This window comes from Anolis carolinensis, unplaced genomic scaffold, assembly GCF_035594765.1.
Source record: "Anolis carolinensis isolate JA03-04 unplaced genomic scaffold, rAnoCar3.1.pri scaffold_7, whole genome shotgun sequence".
Lineage (NCBI taxonomy): Eukaryota > Metazoa > Chordata > Lepidosauria > Squamata > Dactyloidae > Anolis > Anolis carolinensis.
In genome coordinates, this window is record NW_026943818.1 from 20,415,724 (window position 1) to 20,424,215 (window position 8,492).

Consider the following 8,492-nt stretch of genomic DNA (forward strand, 5'->3'; position numbering starts at 1 on the left):
AGGACGGCTTGAAATTGGCCGCATCTGCCATTTGGCATTTCCAAGCGACTCCTCTCCTCCATCTTTCTTTCTCTCATTCTTTCTCTTCTTCGGAATCCGTTTTGCCCAAATTGACCTCAAACTAAGATAAACCGGCAGACCTTTCAGCCCAGAATAGCTGGCAAAGTTTTCAAGCTGAGAAAGATCATTTCGAGTCTTATTAGCCAAGGATCAATTTAATTAAAAAAAATGCAAAACGTGAGCTAACCTTCCTAAACCTTGCATTGTTGGATTTGGGGGGAAAATACTTCTCAAATCGCTTTAAGCTCGGCAATCAAAACTTCGAAGGCAATAACATTTAGTATTATTAGCTTGGCAAAATCCAATATTTCCTAAGCCGGTTGCCTAAGACCTCCAAATCCCCGCCAAGCGAGGAGAAAAATAACCCAAATGAAGGAGGCAGGGAAGAGAAAACTAGATAGGAACGTTCAATCATCATTTCTTTTGCATACAGCAAACAGAGGAATTGGTCAGCAACTGAACATACTAGAGAGGTTTGGGGAGAATTCACCACGATTTATAGGAGTTGAAGGTACTGGGATGTATAGTTCACCTGCAATCTAAGAGCATTCTAAACTCCAACGATGGACCTTGAACTAACTTGGCGAACAGAAAGCACTTTTTTTTTTTGTGTCAGGAGCAACCGGAGTTGCTTCTGGAGTGGGAGAATTGGCTGTCTGCAAGGACGCTGCCCAGGGGACATTGCCCGGATGTTTTGATGTTTTACCATCCTTGTGGGAGGCTTCTCTCATGTCCCCGCATGGAGCTGGAGCTGATAGAGGGAGCTCATCCGCACTCTCCCTAGGTGGGATTTGAACCTGGCAGCCTTCAGGTCAGCAACCCAACCTTCAAGTCACAAGGCTTTTATCCCCTAGGCCACCAGAGGCTCTGACAGATAGATAGACTGGATAAATGGATGGATTGATAGGCAGACAGGTAACAGACAGACTAGGTAGATATAGATAGATAGATGATAGACAGACTGATAGCAGGGATAGACTGGTGAGTGGATAAATAGGTAGATAGGATACATAGATTCAACAGATTAGATAGATAGATAGATAGATAGGATGGATAAATGGATGGATGGATTGATAGGCAGACATGACAGACAGACTAGATAGACAGACTGAAAGCTGATAGTTTGATGGGTGGGTGGATAGATAAGAGAGATAGATAGGTAGGTTGGATAAATTAGTGGATGGATAGGACTGCAGAGAGATGACAAACTAAATAGCTAAATAACTAGCTGGATGGATGGATGGATGGATAGACAGATAGACAGACAGATAGATAGATAGATAGATAGATAGAAAGATAGATAGATAGATAGATAGATAGATAGATAGATAGATAGATAGATAGATAGATAGATAGAATTGAGACCGACTAGCTGTTGAAGTGGGTGACTAGGTACGCAGACAGACAGACAGACAGACAGACAGACAGACAGACAGACAGACAGATAGATAGATAGATAGATAGATAGATAGATAGATGGATGGATGGGTAGATAGATGGGTAGATGGACTGTTTGATTGACAGTTGGATAGCTGGATAGACAGTTTGGTGGGTGGATAAATGGAAAGATGATAAACAGAGATAGATAGATAGATAGATAGATAGATAGATAGATAGATAGATAGATAGATAGATGATAGATAGATAGATAGATAGATAGATAGATAGATAGATAGATAGAATTGAGACCGACTAGCTGTTGAAGTGGGTGACTAGGTACGTAGATAGATAGATAGATAGATAGATAGATAGATAGATAGATAGATAGATAGATAGATAGATAGATAGATAGATGGGTAGATAGATGGGTAGATGGACTGTTTGATTGACAGTTGGATAGCTGGATAGACAGTTTGGTGGGTGGATAAATGGAAAGATGATAAACAGAGATAGATAGATAGATAGATAGATAGATAGATAGATAGATAGATAGATGATAGATAGAAAAACTGAATTGAGACCGTCTAGCTGTTGAAGTGGGTGACTAGGTACATAGATAGATAGATAGATAGATAGATAGATAGATAGATAGATAGATAGATAGATAGACAGACTTTTTGATTGACAGTTGGATAGCTGGATAGACAGTTTGGTGGGTGGATAAATGGAACATCTGCAAGGACGTTGCCCAGGGGACGCCCGGATGTTTTGATGTTTTACCATCCTTGTGGGAGGCTTCTCTCATGTCCCCGCATGGAGCTGGAGCTGATAGAGGGAGCTCATCCGCGCTCTCCCCGGGTGGGATTCGAACCTGGCAGCCTTCAGGTCAGCAACCCAACCTTCAAGTCACAAGGCTTTTATCCCCTAGGCCACCGGAGGCTCCTCAGAAAGCACATGAACAACACAAAACTACTGGAGGCCTTTGGGGGGATATATAGGAGTTGTAGTTCACCTAGATCCAGAGCGCACTATAAACCCAAACAATGATGGATCTGGACCAAACTTAGCATGCATACCTGATAAAGTAGAGTCTCACTTATCCAACATAAACGGGCCTGCAGAACGTTGGATAAGCGAATATGTTGGATAAAAATGAGAGATTAAGGAGAAGCCTATTAAATATCAAATTAGGTTATGATTTTACAAATGAAGCACTAAAACATCATGTTATACAACAAATTTGATAGAAAAAGTTGTTCAATAGGCAGGAAGGTTATGTTGTAATTCCTCTATTTATGAATTTAGCACCAAAATATCATGATATATTGAAAACATTGACTACAAAAATGCGTTGGATAATCCAGAATGTTGGAAAAGTGAGACGCTACTGTATGCCCAAATTTGAATACTGGTTGAGTTTGAGGGGAATTGGACAAGAAATTTTGGAGTTGTAGGTACTGGGATGTATAGTTTGCCTGCAATCAATGAACACTCTGAACTCCACCAAAGATGGAATTGGACCAGACTTGGCACACAGAGTTCCCATGGCCAGCAGAAAATACTGGAGGTCTTTGGGGAAAATTCATCTTGCTTTGGGGGAGTTGTAGTTCACCTACATGCAGAGAGCACTGTGAACCCAAACACCAATGGATCTGGATCAAACTGATATGCCGAAATTTGATTGCTAGAGGGGTTTGGGGGGAACTGACTCACCATAGTGGAAGTTGTACTTGTTATGTTGCCCAACATAACGAACTTTAAGTACCTGTCCTGTCTGGGAGTTGTAGTTCACCCACAGCCAGAGAAACTGTGACCTCCACCAATGATGGACCTGGACCAAAGTTAGCACATAGAACCCCCATGACTAACTCAAACTCAACCTACTGGAGGGATTTGAAGGGACGGACTCATCATAGTGTCCCGGGCTGTGACGCAGGTGGGAGAGCAAGCCAGCTGCAATGAATCACTCTGACCAGGAGGTCATGACTTCGAGGCCGCTCGGAGCCTATGTTTGTTTGTCTTTGTTCTATGTTAAAAGGCATTGAATGTTTGCCTATATGTGTAATGTGATCCGCCCTGAGTCCCCTTCGGGGTGAGAAGGGCGGAATATAAATGCTGTAAATAAAATAAATAAATAAATAGTGGGAGTTATAGTTTACCCTACAGCCAGAGAACACACCAAACCCCATTGATGATACATCTAGAGCAAATTTGCCATGGGAAGTTTCTGGGGGTTAACTTGGCATGATATCAGTTGTAGTTAATCCACCTTATGCATTTTATGCAATTCAAAATTTTTTCAAATAACCCAGGCAATGCCTTTGGGGAGATAGAGCGGTATATAAATAAAGTTATATTATTATTATTAATGCCAGATACCCAAACTAGAAATAATAATAATGTCAGGATTTTAGAAATCATAATATGAAAAATGTACTTGATGTCAAATCTTTTCTCCTTCTGCTTTGAGTCTCTTTTTAGGGAGAATAAGCAGCCCGGGCTGTGGCGTAGGTGGGAGAGCAAGCCAGCTGCAATTAACTGCAATGAATCACTCTGACCAGGAGGTCATGAGTTCTAGGTCCACTCGGAGCCTATGTTTGTCTTGTCTTTGTTCTATGTTAAAAGGCATTGAATGTTTGCCTGTATGTGTAATGTGATCCGCCCTGAGTCCCCTTCGGGGTGAGAAGGGCGGAATATAAATGCTGTAAATAAATAAATAAATATAATAATAACAATAATAATAATTATTATTAAAAGGCCACCCTACTGGGATCTGCACGCATCATCCGAAAATACATCACACAGTCCTAGACACTTGGAAAGTGTTCGACTTGTGATTTTGTGATACGAAATCCAGCATATCTATCTTGTTTGCTGTGTCATACAATATAATAATAATAATAATAATAATAATAATAATAATAATAATAATAATAATAATAAAATTACGTCACACTGGCTGCAGGATTTTAGAAGACGTAGTCTGAAAAAAGTAGTTTGCATCTTGTACTTTACATCCAAACTCTGTTCCTTCTGCTTTGAGTCTGTTTTAAAAGAGACAAAATGGGATATAATAATAATAATAATACAGTAAAGTCTCACTTATCCAAGCCTTGCTTATCCAAGCTTCTGGATAATCCAAGCCATTGTTGTAGTCAATGTTTTCAATATATTGTGATATTTTGGTGCTAAATTCATAAATACAGTAATTACAACATAACATTACTGCGTATTGAACTACTTTTTCTTTCAAATTAGTAGTAAAGCATGATGTTTTGGTGCTTAATTTGTCAAATCATAGCCTAATTTGATGTTTAATAGGCGTTTCCTTAATCCCTCCTTATTATCCAAGATATTCGCTTATCCAAGCTTCTGCCGGCCCGTTTAGCTTGGATAAGTGAGACTCTAATGTAATAATAATAATAATAATAATAATAATAATTGATGTCGCCATCCCAGGTGACAGTCGCATTGACGAAAAACAACAGGAAAAACTCAGCCGCTATCAGGACCTCAAGATTGAACTGCAAAGACTTTGGCAGAAACCAGTGCAGGTGGTCCCGGTGGTGATGGGCACACTGGGTGCCGTGCCAAGAGATCTCAGCCAGCATTTGGAAACAATAGGCATTGACAAAATCGCGATCTGCCAACTGCAAAAGGCCACCCTGCTGGGATTTGCAGTATCATCCGAAAATACATCACAGTCCTAGACACTTGGGAAGTGTTCGACTTGTGATTTTGTGATATGAAATCCAGCATGTCTATCTTGTTTGCTGTGTCATACAATAAATAATAATATATTGATTATGATATAACCAATTAGGAAATGACACTTATACCCCAGGAACAAAAACCATAGGGTTACATAGTGTTAGCAAAGGGAGAGGAGGAACTTTCAAAATCCCTTCCTGGCGCTGGTGGGTCAAACTTGCTGCTGCTTCCCTTTGACAGGGGATCTTTATATAGCTTTCCCTTGACAGGTGAATGAAACCATCTTTCATCTGGTCCTGAAGGAGCTGTCAGTTTTGTGCCACAAATCAGATTCTGAGCTGAACATGAGCCAAGAGCGTGATGCGGCAGTTCCCAAAAACCTATACAAGTCTAGGCTGCATCTCATAATAAGATAGGGTCAAAATTTGGAGATGTTGTCCCACTTTATGCTTGGCAGAAAGGGGTTGGACTAGATGGCCCTTGGAGTCCCTCCCGCCCACTGTAATGTTGGCACACCTCGGATTGGAGATACCATGACATTAATTTGATCTTCAAAACAGTACTGTCTCGCTCTCCCTCCTTTTAAAAAATATATTTTTTTTGGCTGCAGGAATAGCTGCCTTCCTCCCGCTGATCCCTCTGGTGCGGTTGGGCTGGAGCCATTTATCTCAATTTGACCTGCCGGGCTCCGGGGCTGGCAACGTCTCGCAATTCAATTATAAGATGGATGGATGGATGGAAGCGGAGGAGGGAAGAGCCACAAGCACTCATTGGGCCCTATGCGCCGGTGTGCAAAAAGATGTGCAATCGCATCTCTTGTGATGCATCCCAAAAAGGGCTGTCTGGTCAGACCCCCTTCTGCCAGGCAGGAAGGCACAAACCAATCCCGCCCAGACAGATAGCCATCCAGCCTCCCGTTAACAATCCATATCATAGAATTCTAGAATTGGAAGGGATCCCAAGAGCCATCCAGTCCAACCCCCTTCTATTGTGAGGAAGACACCATCTGATCCCTCCTGACAGATGGCCATCAAAGCTCTAATAACAATTATAATATTGATTAGAATCCATGTATACATATATACACACACACACACACACACACACACACACATGTATGTATATCTATATCTATATATATATATATAAAAGGGTAATGAAATTTCGGCCTAGGACAAAACAACAAAACTACACATCCCAGAAACACTAAACTTGGCAGCACAACCCCTCATCCATGCCTCTAGGTTGATACAACAAAAAGAAAAGAAAAATAAAGTCCTAATTAGAGGGAGAGGAATAATAGTTTGTATCCAATTGCTGTCAGTTAGAAGGCTAAGCTCCGCCCACTTGGTCTCCCAGCAACCCACTCAGCCCAGGGCACAGGCAGAGTTAGGCCTTACTTAGGCCTCTTCCACACTGCCTATAAAATACAGATTATCTGATTTTAACTGGATTACAGTATGTGGCAGTGTAGACCCAAGGCCCTTCCACACAGCTACATTTATAATCTTATATTATCTGCTTTGAACTGGATTATCTTGAGTCCACACTGCCATATAGTCCACTTCAGTGTGCATTTTATATAGCTGTGTAGAAGGGGCCTCATATAATCCAGTTCTAAGCAGATAATATAAGATTATAAATATAATATGTAATAATTACTGTGATATAATAATATAGAAGAATATAATCTCTAAAATCAGGAGAGTAAATATAGAACAACACTCTGAAAGCATAAGCCACAGCAACGCGTGGCCGGGTAAAGCTAGTATATATATATATATATATATATATATATATATATATACATACATACATACATACATACGTGTGTATACATATTAGAACTCTAGAGCTGGAAGAGACCTCCAGGGCCCTCCAGTCCAACCCTCTGCCAAGAAAGGCACACCTGATCCTTCCTAACAGATGGCCATCCAGCCTGTTAGAAATCCATATCATAGAGTCCTAGATTTATGTGTGCGTGTAAATATATATGTGTGTGTGTATGAATTATATGTACCGTATATACTCGAGTATAAGCCGACCCGAATATAAGCCAAGGCACCTAATTTATATTTTATATCACTATATACTGGTTTTATATCTGTGAGCCGCCCCGAGTCCCTCTGGAGAGATGGTGGTGGGGTATAAAAATAAAATTATTATTATTATTATTATTTACCACAATAAAACTAGAAAACATTGACTCCAGTATAAGCCGATGGTGGTAAATTTCAGAAATAAAAATAGATATCAATAAAATTACAGTAGAATCTCACTTATCCAACATAAACGGGCAGGCAGAACATTGGATAAGTGAATATGTTGGATAATAAGGAGAGATTAAGGAGAAGCCTATTAAACACCAAATTAGGTTATGATTGTACAAATTAAGCATTAAAATAAATATAGTATCCCTACTTTGCAGATTTTCACTTATTGCAGGTGGTCCTGGAACCTAACCCCAGCAATAAGTGAGGGAACACTGTATTCAGGTCAGCTTATACTTTATACTCGAGTATATACGGTATATATTATATGTAATATTACTAATAATATTACAGTATAGTGATATAGCACAATATAGTAATTTAATGCTAATATTGCGCTATGCTAATAATAAATTGTATGTACATATGATTTATAAGCTGCCCTGAGTCTCCATCGGGGTGAGAAGGGTGGGATATAAATGTAGTAAATAAATAATTGTCCCACAATTCAAAACCATGGAAAAAGAGGGGCTGCTTATATGTCACAATTGAATTTGGTACTATTACAGGGAGGATATATTATGTACAGAACTGGCCTTATCCATAATATCACCTCCCCAACGCTTTTTTGTAAAGGAAAGTTAGTGGGCCATGTTATGCTTTTCGATGCAATCCAAAAACAGAGAGAGAGAAGAGTGGAAAGAATAGACAACAAACTGTGGTGCATGTTGGAATTCAACCCTCTACGGTCTACTGAGCCCCATAACCTCCCCCACTCCTAGACCTGGTCTACTCGGATCCACTCCAAACAATGGCCTAAATTGTACTGTGAGTTTAGATATAAAGGAAAGCCACTGAATCGGCTGGATTCACCCCTCTGTCAGCTTGATATCCAAACAGTGATTCAATCAGCTACTGAATCATAGGGTTGGAAGGGGATCCCAAGGCTCACCCCGTCCAACCCCATTCTATGATAAAGGAAGACACAATCGGATCCCACCCGACAGATGGCCATCCAGCCTGTTTTAAAACCTCCAGAGAAGGAGACTCCACCAGACTTAAAGCAGCAGATTCCACAGCGTATACCATCTGGAGGTTCTTCCTCACATTTTGGTGGAATCTCTTTTCCTG